Here is a 19,910-nt window from a genome sequence, read left to right on the forward strand (position 1 = left end):
CTTTCATAGCTTATTTCAGAGGTTGCCTTAGCTGCCTGTATCCTTTCTGAACTGTCTTTGCTACTTTGCTGAGGGGTGGCTGGTTTGTTTGTTTGGTAAGACTCCTGAAAGTGCTGAAGTAGAAGAAGCTTTCATAGTGAGTATAATTCCAATTCTGTATGGAAAGTGTTTTGACTCTCCTTTAGTTCTACTTGAATTTGCTTAGACTGAAATTCCAGGTAATGATAGAGAACGCCACCTCAGTTCTCTGTCTGACGCTCTTACTTACTTTCTCTGATACTCTACTGGCCTGTGAGAAAAAATGAAAGGAACTAGATTTTAGCCCAGAGAAAAGACAGCTGAGACATGCAACAGGCTTTAAATATTTAGAAGTTTCTGCAAAGGGGAAGGGGAACAAACTGTTCTTCTGTTCAAGTTGTGAGACAAAAAGTAATATTCTTGAACTGGAACAAAAGCAGATTTAGAAGGAATTTGTAGCAAGAATGCTCCAATGACAAAGATAATTAAGGACTGGAGTAGATTGCAGATAGAGGCTGGGGAAGCTTACTCACTGGAGGTTTTAAGGAAGTGGTTACAGAGTTACCTGTCAGAAATACTTGAGTTGATTTGGGGCAGGTGGGTGCACCAGGTGGTGCATTCAAGTCTCTCTTACTCCTTTCTAGGTTTTAGCAAAAATAACTTAAAGAAAGGGTAAAGACTACATCCAGTATCTGTGGTGGGGTGACATTCATGTTTGAGTTTAAGATGGGGTGATTTACTTGTCTAAGTCTAGCTCCCAAGTCATGGCAATAACGAAGGGCTACAGAAGTACTTTGTGTAAGTAACGTGTGTGCATCCTGTCAGCCACGGGCAGTCATGTGCGAAAGGTAAAGACATCTTTACAGCACTAGCCAGGACTGGACTCCCAGGACACTGAACCCAAGGTATCAAAAAGTATAGAGCAATACTTCTTCCGTCACACACCTTGGTTAAGAGGTTGGTGCAAGGCGTTAAGGAAAGGAGACCTACGAATGACCAGCCTCTGCATTGCCACCAGGGTAGCCAATCCAAAGGGCAAAATGGGATTGCTGTGTTTGAAAGCAGTGAGTTGTGTTTGTGAAGGGGATATTCAGGTGTTGAAAATACAGCTGTGATCAAAAACTTTCTCACACACTACACAGCTGTAGTCAAGCAGGTCAAGTATTCTCTGCCACCTTCCCATCAGGCACTTGCAGTGGATATACGCTGATTGCTAGATCATTGACTTTAAAGCAACAAGGGTTTTTTTAGAGTGTTTGCTGGAGCAGTGTGCATGGTTTTGATTTACAGTAAGGTATCGTCAGTTTGAAAAGAATTGGAATTAAGTACATTTATATTCAGTTGAGGAATGGGATAGAAATTCTCATCTCAGGTCATACGGTTTCTTCTTTTTATATTTGATGACACTTGATAGAAATTCTCATCTCAGGTCATACGGTTTCTTCTTTTTATATTTGATGACACTTGAGTAATAAAGTCACCTGATGGTGTAGAGGGTTAATCTAGTTTGTTCTTCCTATAAGTAGCAAACAACTTTTAACTGGAGGTGAAGGAGTTAGTCTGAACAATCTGCATAAGTCACACAGTGTTATTTTAAAGAGTTAATTTAGTTCATTTCACTAGCAAATTTCCTGCCTCCAGGAATTATCCTTTCTGTGAAAACTGTTCTGACTGTTTTCTGTTGTCTATTAACACGATGCTTTGACGATATTTTCTGTGGGAATGCTCAAACTTAGAGCTGTGCCCACCTGCAATGATACAACTAGCAAAGCAAATTGCATTATCCTCTCAGTAAGCATTTTAGTTCTTTATTGTTTTAACCTGAGTTCCTGTAAATCAGCCAGAGCAACCAGTTTTAATGACTCCTCTAAAAGAAAAACAAACAATAGAAAAGCTCTGGGTTTTGAGGTGTGTGGGTTTTTTCTGGGTTTTGTTTTTTTTTTTTTTAGTTTAAGCCTGGAAAAAAGAGGCACTGCATTTTCCCTCACAAAAACCCCTGATACACAACCAGTTCTCATTGCTTGCCCTGTGCTAGACCTTCCTGAGCATATAACAAAGCAGAGAAGTTGTTTTTCAGTGTTTGCTGTCAGCAATCTGCTCAAAGGACTGCACCAACAGTGGGAGCAAGATGGCCATGGTCTGAAATACTCTGATTCTGGTCATTACATGTTTAGTGATCCCCAAACAAATTTGCATCAATAAAGGGCTGAGTTTGTTTACACTGGAACCCAGTGCATGATTTCTCAGCCTAATTCAATTGAGCCATCCTTTCTGCCAACCACCCCTATAAAAACTAATTTCTCTGAGATGCTTTGGTTTCAGAAGGGGAGAAAACCTGGAAAACCCTAAGGACTGAATATAAAAGCAAGAGGATTAGTTGACTTCTCCTTTCTGATGGCTAGGCTTCTGCTTCTTTCGGATCTGGGGAATTTCCTCAACAACAGTGTTCACAACTGTTAACAGAAATGGCAAAACTAATGAATTGTTTAGATTTATTCTTAGCAGACAAGAGTGTCTCGGTTCTTGAGTTGTAAAGATTGTAAGTTAGAAGCATAGAATCATAAAACTGTTGAGTTTGGAAGAGACCTCTCAAGGTAATCATCTAAGTCTTATGGATGTTCTCAAAGGAGCGGATTAAAGTAATGGCATTCTAAATCTGGTGGGGTTTTTAATTGTTAGATGACTAAGACAATATTTTGGAGGTTCAGGCCAGGAGCCATGTTTTTCAGGAGAGGAGGGAAAAATACATTAAAATGACAGACTAAAAACTGGAAATAAGAGAAGAAAGGCCATAAGGGTTTAAGGACCTTCTTCCACCTGAGAAGTAATAAGGTACAGGGGAAGTGGACTCCTCTTTCCAGCTATACAAGTTGCTCTAATAATAAAGTACCTCCTCCCATGAGCAGTGCCATCTCTGGTCCTGAGAACAGTTGTTTTACAACACTACTGCCCCAAAGACATGGTTTTAAAACATGAAAAGCATTGTTATCAGTGTGAGATTAACAGCCTTATTCAGTAATAGCAATCCATGTGTCCTGTTGTTACACAGCAGAAACAAGCTTGAAGCCCATTTCCTTTCAAGATTTTGCTCTCCCTGCTTCCTAAGCCTTCTCTCGAACCATAACACACAAAAAAACCCTCTCCATCAATAGATCCCACTTCTGCAGATGGTTCTAATGTATGCATGTGTTAATTGCTAAGCTATTGTCTGCCAAATAAAGTCTAATGACCCAGGCATGCCCGTCTTGCCCTCAGCAGGGGTACTGATTGAATCTCTTATCTGTTCATTTACCGGTCTTTACAAAACCTGGAGGAACAGCAGTGACTGGGCAGAAATAATAGAGAGGTGAATGAATAAGCTTTCTTTCCAGAGAGTATCTGACTAAAAAATTTTTATCAAAAGCATTTCCTAAACCTTTAGTGTCATCACTTAATTACAGTTGCTATATGAAATCTATTCTTTACCAATATGATGTATTCAATAATTCTGGAACAATTCCAGTGGTGGTGAATCAAAGCAAATTTCAGTGTCGTTAACCATGATCAGACTGATTATGGATAGTAATTTTTTCCTCCCCTAGATGGTTGTTTAGTTAAGATATAAAGGTGCCAAATCATGTCCCTGGGGAACTTAAGAATTGTCTAGGGAAACAGTCATGTAACCTCTATAGCATACCATTGTCTATATGCATGGTTCATCTCTGCAGTTTAATCTCTTCAGGAAGACATAGGATTGTAAAACTGTACGGAACAAAGACAGTGGGTTATTTTGACATTGATAATATGTCTTAGTTGGTTTTTTATTTGTTCTATTACTTGTGCCTTGTTTTTGCTCGGTTTCAGGGGTTCTTTTGTGCAACAGGAAGGGGGAGATGCAGGAGCGGGCTGGAAACTAGGACCACGCGTGGCAATCAGTTAGCTGAGGGGAATGTGCTCGAGCTTGCCTAGACAACAATTAACATGATGAGGCATGTTTGCAGAGCACAGGGGAGTGGGAGATGGATGCCGCCAAGGATGGCGCCAAGGAAAGGTAACACCTTGCTGTTAATTGCTGGTAGTTAACCACCAATCAGGGATTGCCTAGTATGCAATGCTTAGCTTCAAGAACCAATCTGTTTAAAACGCGCAGCTTCTGAAAGTGTATAAAAACGCGTGCTTCTGTACAATAAATTGACATTTGCTTGCATCAAGCTGCGTCCTGTCTCTTCATTCGCCGCATAGGATCATCATGCTTTATGTTGTGCAGTGGGGCAAATATAAGAAGAGTCTGAGTACTGATAATTAGCTATTTCGTTAAATTTCCTTCCCGTCATATATCTCTGCATGAGTGTGCTGTTAACAAGGTGTAAAGTATCAGTCCACAAAAACTTGTAAGCTCTTCAGTGTCTCTACATTTATTTGTATGATCACTGATATTTTTTAATTACTTTTATGCATTTAATTAATATAAAAGTCACAAATGATATCATTTAGAAATTTAAAATAACCTCTGAGATAAAAGGAAATGTGGGAAAAGGTCAGAAAAATGTATTTATATAAAAACAGTTTCTTTCATATCATGGTGCTCAGTTAAATGTTTTATTTATTTATCTGTTATGTCCTTCAGAAAGGAAATGACTGAGAGAAGAGAGACCTGCTGGAGGGGGAGGGAGACTCTTCTGTCCTTGGAGCCATTGAACATGCTATTGGGTTTGCAGCTTCCAGAGCACAAGGGCAGAGAGGCGGGGGAGCCCGGCAACAGAAGCATCTGTGGCACAGTGGCGGCTGCTGAGAATAGGGACAAACTGGCAAAAGTGCAAGGTGGCAGAGAGACTTTTTTTCCTGGCGCATAGAGGGGACTGTACAGTCTGCCAAAACCCAGAAAGTGACTGAGCTGGATTTAAACCAGGCCTAAGAGGATTTATTCACCAAAATCAAGGTAATCTTCATTTACCAGTGCTCTTATGCTTATTGTTTGTTTTTACTTTTAAAAGTTTGCCTTTCTTTTTGTACTTAGAAAAGATCTAGCTTTTACTTTTGAAAGCCTTTTGCACATTTCAAGGGGGTTCAGGATGATTTAGTGATGAGAATTTATAAATATGACTTTCACAGGATCCTGTTGTGCAATTTCTCAAACTATTCTGTGGAAGTACTTTGCACTTCAAGTAACTCTTTTAGCATCCATGAAGCCATGGTCTTTCAACTAGTAGTCTTGGCATCTGTTGTCTGCACAACAGCAACTTCTGTTGAAATGATAACTACAGTTCTAGGGAAATCATGCAAGCCATAGTGGTGAATTAAGGTATTAATTTTCCCTTTTCTCCACTGGCTGGGAGTCAGACTTTGCTCTCCTTATGTAATGCTTAGAACTACCAGGTTTTATTAATAATACTGCCACATTTCTGTGTCACACTAATAGAATCAGACCTTTTCTTCTTTAATCTATTTGCTGCTTTTTTTTTTTTTCTTTACAACTTTTAAAGTCACTTTAGTGATGGAATTCTGGACAAGCTTCTTTCTAAACCATTCAAGCTAGAACCATTCAAGCTGTACTATATTATACTAGGTTAAAAACATGGGTTTCATATAAAGAGTTCAGTGAATTGTCCAGTTTTTGATATCTTTATATTTTTAAATGAGTGCCTGGGAAACCGTAATGCTCTGTATATGGATGTATTAATTTACTAATACCTTTGAGATGTCTGATGCAGCCTCAGAAAGTTCACGTAAAAGAAGTAGTTATCTCAGATGAGCAATAAATTCTAACCTACCGCAATAAAAGCCACTGGCCAAATACCATAATTACAGCAAAGATGAGTAACTGATGGTTAGTCATCTCCAATTTATATTCTTTTTCATCTTTAGAAGATAGGAACCTGCTCTGCTCAACTGGCTTATTTTAAGAGTGCTTCATCAGCAAAATTGCACATACAAATTATTGGAGGGGATTGAAAAGAAGACTTTTTTTAAGAAATGCTTTTGGTTTTACCCTACTGAAGCCCATTTAGATTCAATTTACAGTGTGCTTCCTTCAGATTTTATGGAGCTTTTACTTTCATGAGTATGAACAGCATCTCTGTCAAAACCCACATCATAGAATTAGGCCTGTGGAGGCATTTTATGGTGCCTTCCCGTGTAAACAGAGGACAGCCTCCACAGTGTAACTTGAGATCAGCTAGACAGCTTCCCGTTATTAAAGCCGTCATCCAGTGTTTTCTTCAAAGCTCTGTCTTTCTGAAGTGAAGAGTTCCCTGATTGTTCTGTTGGATTTTCCCTATTTAAATGGCCTCAGGATAAAAGAAAATATACTTCCATATGACTCCATGAACTTTTATTCTATTATTTGACATGTAAAGGCGTGAAAAAATTCCTGTCTCTAGCCTATTCAAGTTATAATGTCTTTTTATAGGCAAAATACGTATAGCTGAGAAGATACTAACAGATCTTGCTCTTTTGCACTGAGATAAACTGTAAGTAGTTCCACTAGAATTCTTACTTGGTCTGTAAAATATATATATATATATATAATGTGAAATAAAATATGGGATATAGTGGAACATAAGGAAATATTTTAATGGAAACACAAAGTTTGCCAGCATCAAGACTGGCAAATAGAGTTGAATATTCAGTGTGCTGTATGTCGTTTGGACTAAACATTGCTCATGAACGTACAGTTGTACTGATAGCTTAGGCTTTGCTGGGTAAGCAAACACCACGTGCCTTCAGTAGTGTGAATAATCCACAGAACGAACTTGCTTACTGTTTCTATTCTCTCATATAGTAGATACTAAAAATTTGAAGAGTTGACACATTTAAATGGAAAAATCTCTCTTGTGAGAACTGTCTAGCCTAGTCCTCAGGAGTATTAGCTAAGACAAGAAGGCTACTCAGCACGAGCTTGAAGTTGATTATGACAGATATTGGCATTCTGTCTAAAAACATGTTTGAAGTAAAACATTTTAACCGCAATAGACTGAAATCTGTCATTGTTACCTGAGCTTGTGTAATAGTCTCTAGACAGTCTTTAGAGCAAAATGGTTTAGTTGCAGAAGGCACAGTTTCCTGAAAGCCAAGTTTTTTACCATAAAAGACTGGCCAATCCAAGCAGTGGTGGAAAAAACAGTCCAACCTCTACTACATAGCAGTTTAGAATTAAGCAACAGTTCTGAATGGGAGACTGGTTTGATTGCCTTGCATGATTTACAGCTTTTGGTTCTCTTCCCTTTTATTCTGTCTGTCTTGCATTAGCTATCCAGCAGTCATGGTTCTGAAATAGGGATGGGTAGTAGTCACAAGTAGGATGCCCTGGAAAAGGTATTTTTTTCCTTTGAAATAGTAGGCAGGATGCTTACAGATCCATACTAGAGGTTTGCAGGCATGGATACGAGTGATATGAGAACCATCAGACACAGGGAATTTGCAGTGTTAACACCAGTAAGAAACATATGTGAGAAGAGCTCTATTAATTGGGCATGACTGAACTTGTCATGGTGGCATCTAAAGTGTACGATACTGTGTTTTAGCATCTTAATACCAGGGAGGCGTCATCTCAGAGAGCATACATGTGGTCTTTTTGCTCACTGCCTGAGTAGATGGGAATTTTGGTTGGATGTAATATGGATGGATTTGATAAAGCTTGTTGGGTCAATATATCATCTGTAATATTTCGAGTAAGATCCCTTGTTTAATTGACCAGACCTCTTCTCCAGACTATAGAACCAGAGAAGAATGATGATTTTCTATTGGTAAACTATTTGTAGGGACAAATACAAGTATTTCTAATGTGTATGAGATTTTTTAGGAAAAGAAGAATCAGAAAATTTCGAGACCAGAATTTTTTTCACTTTCCCTTAATATAATAAACTGTAATCTATTGCTATTTCTATTTATCTTGCTATTTATAAAGATAATACTTTTTCACATTTTTCTGCTTCCCAACAAATCACCTGCAGTAGTTGTTAATTTTGAAGCAACTCAGAATGTTCATAAGAACAGAAGAGGGAGGGGTAAATTCAGAGGTCCTATTGCCAGCTCAAAACAGTGGATGCTTTAAATATGCGTTGGTCTTAAATTTCTTCACAAGTAATGGATTATGGGGAAAATATGAGACCAAAGAGATGGTCCTTAAGAATTTTCTGTGCTATGGAAGAGACCCGCGTACATCAGGTGTGTCAAACTACTCTTATGACCTCAGGTGATTTTTGTTTGTTTGCATTGCTGTCTTTTTAATATTACCATTGTCCAGTGGGATGGTGCAGCTAATGAGAGGTGTTCAAAGCCTATTTTGCCTCATCAAAGAATAAGTTTCTTACCCTGTACCCTACACAAAAATATCTGTCTTCCCTTAACATCAGCTGTTCTGTAGCTTTCTCTGGTACCTGTACTTCCTTTAGTGGACAATCCTTTTGGTCAGTGATTCAATTTGTCATAATGATCAGGGCCTAATGACTGAAGAGAAAGCCAATGTTGCAGCACAGGGTGTTACCTTCAAGCATGAAAGAATGGAAGTGAGGGAAAATTTCCTGATCCAAAAGTTGGATGTGTTGTGTAGTTTTGGAGAAAGGCATGGCTCTAGGACACTGTTGCCCTATAAATTGCAAAATAATTCATTGTATGGTGCTCTTTCCTTTAGTAAGAGGTAAAATTTCTTTCAGTTCTAGAAAATAGAGGGATGGCTGTGTGGAACCCAGTGCTTGTTCTAGTTATGATACTAATTCTGTCCTGTATTGCATAAAATAAAAAAATCAAAACAGATGCACATCATGCTGCCCTCTGTTAACTCTGGGGATCCAACCCTGCTCTGGCGTTGAGGAAGCTGCGGTGATGTGCTAAAGTTGAAAGTTTGGTCCTGCCTTCATCTAGTTTGCACAGCGTGACTTAAACCATGGTCCTAGAGTGTTCAGCACTGTTCTTGGTAAAAAATATTTTTTCACGTGAATTACAGTTTCCATTGTAGTTCCAGCAGCATTGCCCACTGGCACCCACAGTTTTCCCTGTTAACCTGATTAGCATGAGTATCATGGGAAACGATGGTTTGCTTAAACAAAATAGAATCACATTATTATGAAAGCTTAGGGAGCAACAGTCCCTAGGAATGTATGGTTGAGATTTATATCGGTAGTAGAAATAGTCTCTTTTGGTTATAACTGCTCTTCAGTTACCTCACTTAATTTTGTTTACATGCCTATAGAATACTGTCACTTTTTCCTCCATGAGTTATATTTATTCTGATAAATGGTTTCAACAGTAAGATTCACAGCATGATATGTCATCCACCCAATAACTGTTCTGAAGTAGAGCTTTATTTCTCATCTAAAGAAATAAGGAAAATGCCCATTAGTTAGGTTCTAAAACATTTACTTGTCATCATGATTGTTACGTGAAGACTATTGGGTTTTTTAGTTGTTAGAAAGTTATTTTTCTTACTTGCTGGAAAGTGTTAAGGAAAGACAAAAAGGCAGAACTGCTTCCACTCAGCAGCATGATGATGTTCCATGTAGCTGCAGGTATGACCTGTCTTCGAATGTGAGTGAATTGAAAACTATAGTTGAAGAAGAAATGGAAAAACTGAAAACTGTGAAAGAGGCAGGAAAGGGAAGTCTGTTGAGGTGTGCTGGGGACTGGGTGTATATATCCCTGTGATTAGAGTGTACCAAGAACTCATAGCACTCTGGTGATTTTGGCAATCGGCAACTTTTCTTCCTGAGGTGTTTCCAAATTCCCTTGCTAAGGTGTCCCTGCTATTGGAAAGCAGCATTCCTCTAAACCTGTGGTACATTTGCATTTTCCAAGGTCCCCTCCCCTTCCTTTTTTTTTCCTCCCCATGTAGAAATACAGTACACCTGTGACTTAACAGCCTGGCAGCAGCACATCACTGTCCTGTACAACCACCGTGTGTCTGCCTTGTCCTTTTGACACTATCAAGAAACCCTTCCAAGAGCTCAGCCCTCTGTGTGTGTGACCATATTCCAAACAAGAACCTAATCCCCTGTCCCTGCTACCCTCCAGTATCTATCCTGCTTTGCTGAAAGACCACATCCGTTCACCCCAGCTCTGCACTCTGGTGTCCTCACCGTCTTGCAGAATTTGAGCATTCACCTCCAGCACAGGAAAGATCAGTGAGGAGAAGCGACCATTCAGTGTCGGATCCCTGGGTCTGGTCCTGCTGGTCTTCTACATACCATGGGCAGCAGGGTGGCAGCTGGGACCCTGCAGAGTCCAGAGCTTCCATGTTGGTGGTTCTGCATCTAACCATCAGATATCTCTCATGTTCCCATCCTTTCTATTCCTTTTCTGGTGAGAAAAAAAAACATGCAAAGAATGAAGGCAAGAAGGAGGTCACAAAACAGGGGTACAACTAAAGGAAGATGGGATTAAGGTAGAGGAAAACCAGTGCAGAAACTAGAGGGCTTAATGTTTCATTACTACTATAAGGCAAGACATGGATCAGTCCTTGTGTTATCCAAACTAATTTGTCTTCCTTTAAAATACAGCCCTTTTACAGAGGTAAGCTTGCTTAATCAGAATGTTCTTTGACGAAAATATAGCTAACTAAAGTGCTAGTTCAGTGCACATTTGCTTAACAGTGCCGTTGTTTGAGGAAATCTGTTTTGGTCTGTAGTACAGAAAAGGTATGGTGCCCTGTAGAGTTTTTCTGTGGAGCCTTTACCTGTTAGTATGCTAGGTAGTCGCTTATTTCTCACTAATCTCTTAGCTGGACCCCCAGATTTATTATAGAGAAATACTTAAAGCTCTGGGTTTATTCTCTATAGAAATATCCACAATACATGTAAGTTTTTGGTTGTAAACAGGATTTGTTTGCTACCTGTTGGTCACTCTTGTCCTTTATTTTTCTTTACACTATTGTTTTCAGAATGACTGTCATGTAAAGTCAGGAATGTATGTATTTTGAATGGATTCTTCACAATATGACACGACTTAAAGGCTGGATGTTGTCACAGGCAAATACTTAATCAGAGCTTAATCAACAAACTGGAAGAATCAAAATTAGTTGATGATCAAATGAAAATATAAGTGAATTCTGTAATTGATTAGAGTGGCTTGGGAGGTTCTGCAGATTAAGAGATTTTGCCCAGCTGGAATGAAAATCAACCTGTCTTCCTATTTTCCAGCCAGAAATAATATTTAATAGCAGTTCAACAGTTTCTGCTCCTGAGGAAAAGTAGGAGGAAGATGAAAGGAATAAAAATGACTTGTAGAAAGTACCTCATAATATGAAGAGTGCTACTTTGAACATGCCAATTTAATCAGGACTGGGGGGAGAGGCAGGACAATGGGGAAAGTCTTACATCATGAAAAAAAGTTTCATTGGATTTTCTTGCTTCCCATGGGAAAAAAAAAATCTGCTAATTTATATATAGCTTTGTTTTGGTTGGTTTTTGTTTTGTTTTGTTTTGTTTTTTTAAGGAGCAACAATAATGGGGTAGGGGGGAAATGGCTCTCTGCACCAAGAAGTCTTTTCTTTCAAACTGAATCTAGCTTTCATTATGTCCCATGGATAGGACTCGTCACAGTACATCACTTAATCCTTTGAGAAAGGAGGGCCTCCATGTATTGCAAGCGAGTGGTGTGAGGAAGAAGACTTGCCAGCCTGGTGAATAGAATGTCTCTGGCAGGTGTACAGTGTCTCAGCTGCAACTGTTCCAAACCAAAATATTTTGAATCTGAGCCAAAATATTTCAGATTTCAAACCCCCCCCCTTTTTTTTTTTTTTTAATATCTGTGAGTTATAAAAACCAGATACTAGAGCAGGTTGCCCAAGTTGGGATGGGATGCCCCATCCCTGGCAGTGCTCAAGGCCAGGCTGAATGGTTCTTTGAGTAGCTTGGTCTAGTGGAAGGTGTCCCTGCCCATGGCAGGGGGTTGGAACTAGATGATCTTTAAAGTCCCTTCCAACCCAAATCATTCTGTGATTCTAAGTTTGTCCAGAAAATGAGTTTTTCAACAGACTTGAGTTTAGAGCTACAAGTAAAAAATATATAAAGGAAATATGAAACAGATCAGAGCTGCTGTATATCAGACTGGTGATGCAGAGGGAACATAACATATTGGATCAACAGATCAACATATCTGAAGTCTTTCTGTATTTCTGTTCCAGTTATGTTCATCTGTTTGACAGTTCATATGGGAGGAGAGGTGTTGACATATAAAATCTGTAATGATTGAATTGGAATTGACCTTAATATAAGTTAAACAATCCTCTAATTATTTTTAAACTAATCTAAGCAACTTCTATTTCCCAGTTTACTGCTGCCACCATAGGAAGTATGAGAACTCCTCCAGAATGTTGATGCCTCAAAATCATCTCAGCTCAGGGAACTGAGAGGCCATTTCTAAATCATGAGGTTAAAATAATGCTGGCTGGTGCTATTCGCAAAGACCTGCAAGTATCGCCACTGAAGCGCAGTAAAGAACTAGCCGTCTGACTTTTTAGTGAGATAAAATTCACAGGGAACAGACTGATGGAATACTTTGTCATCCTCATCACTCACTGGAAAATGAAAGAATAATATTTATCTGGGAAAAGTAATTAAAGGTATATTTATAAATAACATTTCTTTACTTATGGGGGTGGAGGGTATTGTTGGAGACCTTCCCCCTTCCCATTATATTTGACATGAAATAATTATTTTTCCTTTAAGAACACATCCAGTAAAATGAAATGAAAATGAAAAAGCTGTCAAACATGCAATTGTAGTGGTGCAGTGTGAAAAGCTAGGAAGTGAAAAAGATGGCATATTGAGAGAGACATCTAATTTCTGAGTCCTGAAGTTTAATTTTGGCTGTGCATTGCACTCTTAACAATAATAGCAGAAAGCGGGGCAGGAAAATAAATCAGATAGAATTTGTTGAACAGAAGTTTGTGCTTCTCAGAAATGAGAAGCAAAGACTTAGCAGCATACAGCCAGGGAAACTGGCCTTTCTTTCTCTTCTAGAGGCAAGGCAGCTTCTCGCTCAGGTTCTTAGTTTAATTCTCTGCTTTCCATATCTCAATGGTTTATGATGAGTGCTACACCTGTAATCCAGCAGCCAAGCAAAAGGAGCCTACAATTTTTCGGAACTATGTCATTTTTCAAGGTGCAGGGAAGTAAATGCCGTACAGCATCAGCTGCTGGCCATACTGCAGAACACGGCACACTGGGAAAGAGATCAGCTAGCCCACTGCTTAAAAAAAAATGCCAGGGCCATGGCTAGACAGAAAAATAAAAAGTAGAATAAATTGGATGCAAAAATGTGACATGGAAAGAGAAAAGAACTATCTATTAAATGAGGAAAAAAATCATCTGTTTTCACATCAGAATACCCAGCAAGTTTGGAATATTATTATTCTTGTCAGTTCAGCTGCCTTCAATTAAGTATGTACCATATGTGATATTATAAAGATCCTCAAAAATTCACTAGGCATAATTATTTTTTGGGAGAAAGACATAATGTTAAGTATATTTTAGATTTTCTCCTTTCTCTTTGCAACCCACCCTCTGCTCGAAATGGTTTTCTTTTAAATGCCTAAATCTAGATTTCCTGGCAACATGGACAGTTTATAAATTAACTGCCTCTGCCTAGCAACTGTAGCAACAATTCAGGGACAGTTAATGATTTACAACAACTGAAAATGTAATGTAGAGAAAACCTCACAGGCCAAGACTGGCTCTTATGCTGTTCTTGAGAGAACTCATTTGCAGAGAAAGCCTTGCCACTGAGGATCTTTTCTAAAATTCAGATCAACCTTTCTGTTGACAGCTCAATGTTCTAGCTTGGAAAAAGTGCAGCACTTGACACCCCATCAGCCCTTTATTGAAGTTTCCTCTTTGAGGTCTACAGGTACAATATCTGCAGATCAGTCACACAGTGTTTTTTAAAAAATAAATCTGTATACAAAGATGCACAACTGCCTTAACTCAGCCAAACATATTTAGTTTTATAAATATTAAAATGCCATAGCAACCATCATGGGCGTATGGTTTTCCAAGTACATGGAAATGAAACAGACCTGTTCTCCTAAAAGTTTATCTTTCTCAACTGCAAGAGCAATGTATGAGAAGGTACAAAGGTATAAGCAAATAGGTTAAGGTAATGACAGGAATGTAGGCTGCATTTTGAGGTTTAATGTTGGGTATTTCATCTCTCATTTTATTTTGCTATTGCTAGTTGTATCCTTTGTCACATGCTGATTTTCTTCTAGGGCTGTCTTTGTTTGCATCCAAGTCCTCAAAATGCCATGTGAAGAAAGAGTTCACTTGGAGGGTATCTAAATGAAACACATCAGCATATTGAGGGTGCAGCTGAATTAAGATAATTTGAAATTAAGAAGCTCTTATATAAATAGATCTAATCAACATGTCTCACTTGAGCAGAGGTTGGAATGCTGAGCTGTAAGAGTCAGAAACATTTACATTCTAATGACATTAAGTAGGACATGGGGCAAGACCCCTGTCCTTCTACAATCTTTGTCTTCAGGATGGCTTAAGGACATCAGAAGTTGTTCCTATCTACTGATTACAGTGAGTGTACCATAGAGTATCAATCAGGGACTAGAACACACCTGTGATAGAAGCTGAGCAAATGCAGAAAACAAAAACAACTAAACCAAAGCCTGAAATAAATACCCCTGATCTGATGTCAAACAGCGGATTCTTAAAGTTAACATGGAGCAGTGGTATACCAGCAGCCAAAGGATGATTAACAGTAAGACAATGTTCTTCAGTATGATTGTCTCAAGCACTTTGAAAGGGCAGGCCATTGAATTCTCACTAGGCAGCAGAAATCAAGAATTGTGATGAGTAAGTTGGATAAGGCTGAGTGTAACAGAACCTTACACAGACATATCTCACACACTTTTGGCTATGGTTATTCTCATTGCCATTACTTTTTTAGTTACTCTAAACTCGCCCACAGATGTTTAAAAGATATGATTATAGATTCTGTGCTAGGCAGAGAAAAGGGAAAAAAGGCTGTATCAGCCTTGTCTTTCCCTTTTAGGTTTCATACAGCACTCACAGTGGAGCTTTTTGAAAAAAGAATCAGAGTTCTCAGTGAAAATGCATTCTAAAAAAGTCTGTGATAAATCATGAAGCTACCCCTTTGCTTCCCACCAGCTAAAAATACATGCTAGCACAAAGAAAGTGATTACAATTGTATTCTGATGGCATCTTCTTCCGAAAGGGTGCCACATATCCTATCTATGTCCTATCTAAGAAAGTAGCTGCCCTCCCAAGCCTGCCAATAGGTAAATAATTTGTCTAGGTTGGCCAGCAAGTCTGTGAGACAGTGAAACTTCCTTGTAGCACCATGCTTCAGAAACACCCTGAGAATGGAGAGCAAGGGTTTCATGAGATTCCAGTTGGTGGTGCTTGAAAAATGGTCACAGTGCTTATGTGTTTGAGTTAGTTAAGTGGAGCCAGTTGCAGACTTAACAGAGGGTGCAGGCTGGTCTCTCTGGAACAGCTTTTCTCATGGTATGAGTTAAAGTAGATCCAGTGATGTTACTAGAGCTAGAACTGCCAAACTGGAAGCCTATGCACGAAGTTGCAGAAGGATTTAGGGAATAAACTATCCATCTGTTTAAACCTTCAATCAGTGTCTAATTTTAAGTTTATGGTTATGATTCAATTTGGTTCAAGCACATGTATAGCCGTAGAGATTTTCTGTAGTAATTTTTGCAAAGAGCTAGTGCCCTACCTGATGCCCCATCCTGGAACAACACTTCAAGTGAGAAGGAACCAGCTAAAACCGAGCAGAGTGCAGGACAGGTCTCCTTCTCTGTGAGCAGTAATCTCTTAAAGCTCTGAAATGCTTGTCTCAAATCCTCTAACCCACAAAATGAGGTTACTGTTATATTTCTTAGCTTGTCATCCTGGATGTCACTATTGCCTATATTATTAAGTCTTTTAAGGGAAAAAGAACCCCAACCTTCAGATTCTGAAACAATTCCATCTGTATTTGGCAGTAGCTAAATTTACTTCACAGCTACCTTGGAGCTTGACAGTGTGTTAAAATAAATAAATAAATAAATAGAGTCTGTGTTTCCAAGAGGGTTTAGACTATGAGCAGAGGCAAATATTAAAATGTAACAATAAAGGAGTAGGAGTAGACAAATTCGGGGACCTTAATAAAGGTCTGCTTAATAAAGGCAGAAGCTTTTTTGTAGTTGGCTTTTCTCTAGCATTGTGAACTTTGTTGTATCACTGTGGCACGCTGCTGATGCTGGAGAAGTAATAAGCCTCAAGGCTCCTGGTTTCCATTGCTCTCAGTGCCTCTTCTGATCTTTCAAAGCTTCTGAAAACAATAATTCAAGCAGTTACTGCATACAAATTCTCCTTAGCTTGGGTGAAATTCATCCCTATGCAAAAGAGCCATTTGCATCACTTCTCATGGATGCCAGATCTTCAGAGCTGCAGGGAGCAATGGCACAGAGGAATAGGCTAGAAAGAGGTGGCAGAATATTCTGCCTGAGACATTGTCATGGTTTAACCCTAGCCAAAAACTAAGTGCCACATAGCCGCTTGCTCACTCCCCCTGCCCCCAGTGGGATGGGGAGGAGAATCGGAAAAAGGCAAAACTCATGGGTTGAGATAAGAACTACTTAATAATAATATATAATAATATATATATATTTATATATATATAAATATAATAATAATAGCAACAACAACTGTAAGGAAGAAGATAGTGAAAGAGGGAGGAATTAAACACAAGGAAAAAACAACAACAAAAAAAAAAAACCCAAACAAAAAACCCACAAAACACAAGAAAAAAACCCCAAAAAACAAAAACCCCAAAAACCCCAAGTGACGCACAATACAGTTGCTGACCACCCTCTGACCGGTGCCCAGCCAGTCGTCAGGCAGTGATGAGGGCCCCCCGGCCAGCTCCCCCAGTTTATATACCGAGCATGATGTTCTGTGGTATGGAATGTCCCTTCGGCTAGTTTGGGTCAGCTGTGCTGGCTCTGCTCCCTCCTGGCTTCTTGTGCCCCTCCTCACCGGCAGAGCATGGGAAACTGAAAAGTCCTGGACTTAGAGCAAGCACTGCTTAGCAACAACTGAAACATCAGTGTGTTATCAACATGATTCTACTAAATACTAAATCCAAAACACAGCACTGCGCCAGCTACTGGGAAGAAAAGCAACTCTGTCTCAGCTGAAACCAGGACAGGCATGATGGGGTTTATGCAGTGGCAGATACCTCTTCTGTGAAGGGGTGCATTTTATGAAAAGGCACAGCTCTGGCAAACTAGCAAGTTGGGATTGGGACGTGTCGAAGAATCAGAGGCAAAGCTGACAAGTAGGGAAGAGAGCGCTACTGATGTTAACCATCACCGGTTTTCTTCAGAGCACTGAAGACTGGCTGTAGTGCTCGGAGTTCCCAATTCAGGGAGTCCCTTGTCAGTCTAATGTCCCTACTGATAAGGCAGGGCCAGACACTGCTCCTTTCTCCTCTTGCCTATTAGGAAAAATAAGGCTGATAGAAGAGCAGTGGAGGGGATGACTCTGCCGTCATTACGCGGTGATATCTGGAAGAGAAAAGACAGTTATGGAACTGACTGAATGAAGCCGTTAGATGGTTGCAAGATTTAGGACAATTTCAGTCTTTCATAGGGGTTCTCTGTAGCATTTAACCATAAAACCTTGAGCAATTCTATTGCCTAGCATGGTGTTTCCATGTTTTCCATAAATTTTATTATAAGTTACAAAAGTATTAATGTTCGCTTAAAGACCTATCTCCTGCCGTCACGGTCTGGCTTTGCTGTGGTGCTTTTTCAAGGTTATAAGGACAGGATGGCAATGAAAGTGTTAAAATAATATTTACAAAGGCTCAAGCTAGAACAACATAGAAGAAAGGATCAAATATCCAGATCATGAGCTTTTGTGAAAATGAGAAAACTCATTACATGATTTTTTAGTTGACTTTTCGTAATGTATTTCAATAGATATTTGAGAACTATATGTGAATGCTACTGTATTTCTCCTTTCCTACATCATGTCTTTAAGGCCAGGTGGACATCTGCAGTGCAGTGAAACTTTTCAGCTGTGTAAAGAATTGCAGTGTGTATTGTGATGGTAAGAAGCACTAGTGAGTGGTGCATTTGACTGCTCTCTTTTAAGCATTTGAAACCTCGATTCCAATCTTGGATTTAATTTCAAATGAAAACAAGTAAATACTTCATCTTTAATCCCAAAGTTTTCATTGATGCCCATGATGGACGTATCCGTCACAATAGTTATGTGACTGTATAGTTTGTCCTTTGTTGAGGACCATAGAACCAAAATAACAGGGTTATTGCTGATTAAGGAAGAAATTTATTTCTCAGACTCAGTGCATAAAAACTTTCACAACAGCAGAGATTTGTTCAGGTTGGGAACAGGGTGTGTTTTCAAAGGAGTGAGAAAAAATGACACCATAGAGCCTCTGAAATGAGCTGTTGGAATCATTGTCACAGTTCCAGGTCCAGTTTGGCACCCACTGTGGCTGCACCTGCTGATGCCATTTTGTTGACAGGTACAAATCACCAGTCATCAAGGAGAAAATCATGAAACAGGCAACAACTGGCTCTGACTGTATGAAGTAATTAACTAGTGCAGAGCCCTAGGCAGCAATACCTAAAAAGAGGCAGGTGGACTGCCAGGGTAAGCCTCTATGTTTTCTTTCCCCACTCCCCTCCTCCTTTCACCTCCTCCCTCCCCCAAATACAACAGCAGCCAAACATTGCACAGACATTTTGCAAAGAGCTTGCTAGAGAGTTTCCCAAGGGTGTCACAAACCCATCGCTCTCTCTTCTTGTTTTACACACATCTTTCAAATATCTATTCTCCTTCACAGAGGTTTTCCACTTGTATTTTGAAATTCAGTGCATTTTGCATCTAATATGAATGTGCAGAGTGTAAGCAGAGAAAGATAGAGTTCTTGTGTGGTGTTAAGCAGTGTGAGCTTTAGTTTGGCTGTTTGTCTAATTAGGTGGCTTTTTTTAATGTGTGCTTTGAATAGGTTAATTAGAAGAGTCTGGCCTCCAGCCAGGCTATTTCTTTCTTAAAGATTTGGTTGCTCTACAGCATTGTTGGAACAGATCTGTCTTTCAGCTTCAGACTGAGAATGAATAAATACCACAGGTGGCAGAATATGAGCACAGAACGTTACCTGCCTTGTTGATAAAGACAGACTGGAAGTCCTAAATGGATGATATTGGCACTTGTGAAGAGTCAGTTCTGTTCCTCACTGATTAGCAGAGACAGACAGTTCAGCAAAATGTCCAGCAAAGCCGCAATCACAGTAATTGCATAACAATTGCAATCACAGGCTTGTTTGGCCTTTCTGGAAGCAGAATATAGCTATTTGTTATACTGCTGTGGGTAGGTTTGCAAATGCCCTGGCAGGATCGAGTTTGTTAGTGAACTGTGTGGCTTGCTGAAAAACTGTCTAGGGATCCAGAGTAAAGTATAGGCAGAAACATATGGGATCTGCTTTAGCTGAGCTTGGTGTGATACAAGGGTATCCAAACAGATCCCAGCATTTCAGAGGCAGAGAGGGAGCAAGGAAGCTTTCAGAACTGAAGACTTTGGAGCTGTGTTTTCCCTCCCGTTGTGTTTCTTAGTTTCTGCTTTTACTCCCTATCGGTATATGCTATTTATTATCTCCCTTCTATTTCCTTCACTGTAATACTTAACAAGAAAATTTAGGGTTTATTGCCATAGATAGGGGCTATTGTCACATACTGTGGAGCAGTGTACAGTAATGGCCAAACTTGAGAATACTCGGGTAAAAAAATTCTTGTTCCTTTAAAGGTAGGATCTTCACCAACTATGCAAAATGTAAAATGGCCAGAGCAGGAAGCTGATGTCTTCTGTAACTGTTCCTTTACTATCAGGCATATTCCGCCTTTCTTTCAGACCCCTGAT

Source organism: Falco rusticolus, chromosome 9 (genome assembly GCF_015220075.1).
Source record: "Falco rusticolus isolate bFalRus1 chromosome 9, bFalRus1.pri, whole genome shotgun sequence".
Classification (NCBI taxonomy): Eukaryota; Metazoa; Chordata; class Aves; order Falconiformes; family Falconidae; genus Falco; species Falco rusticolus.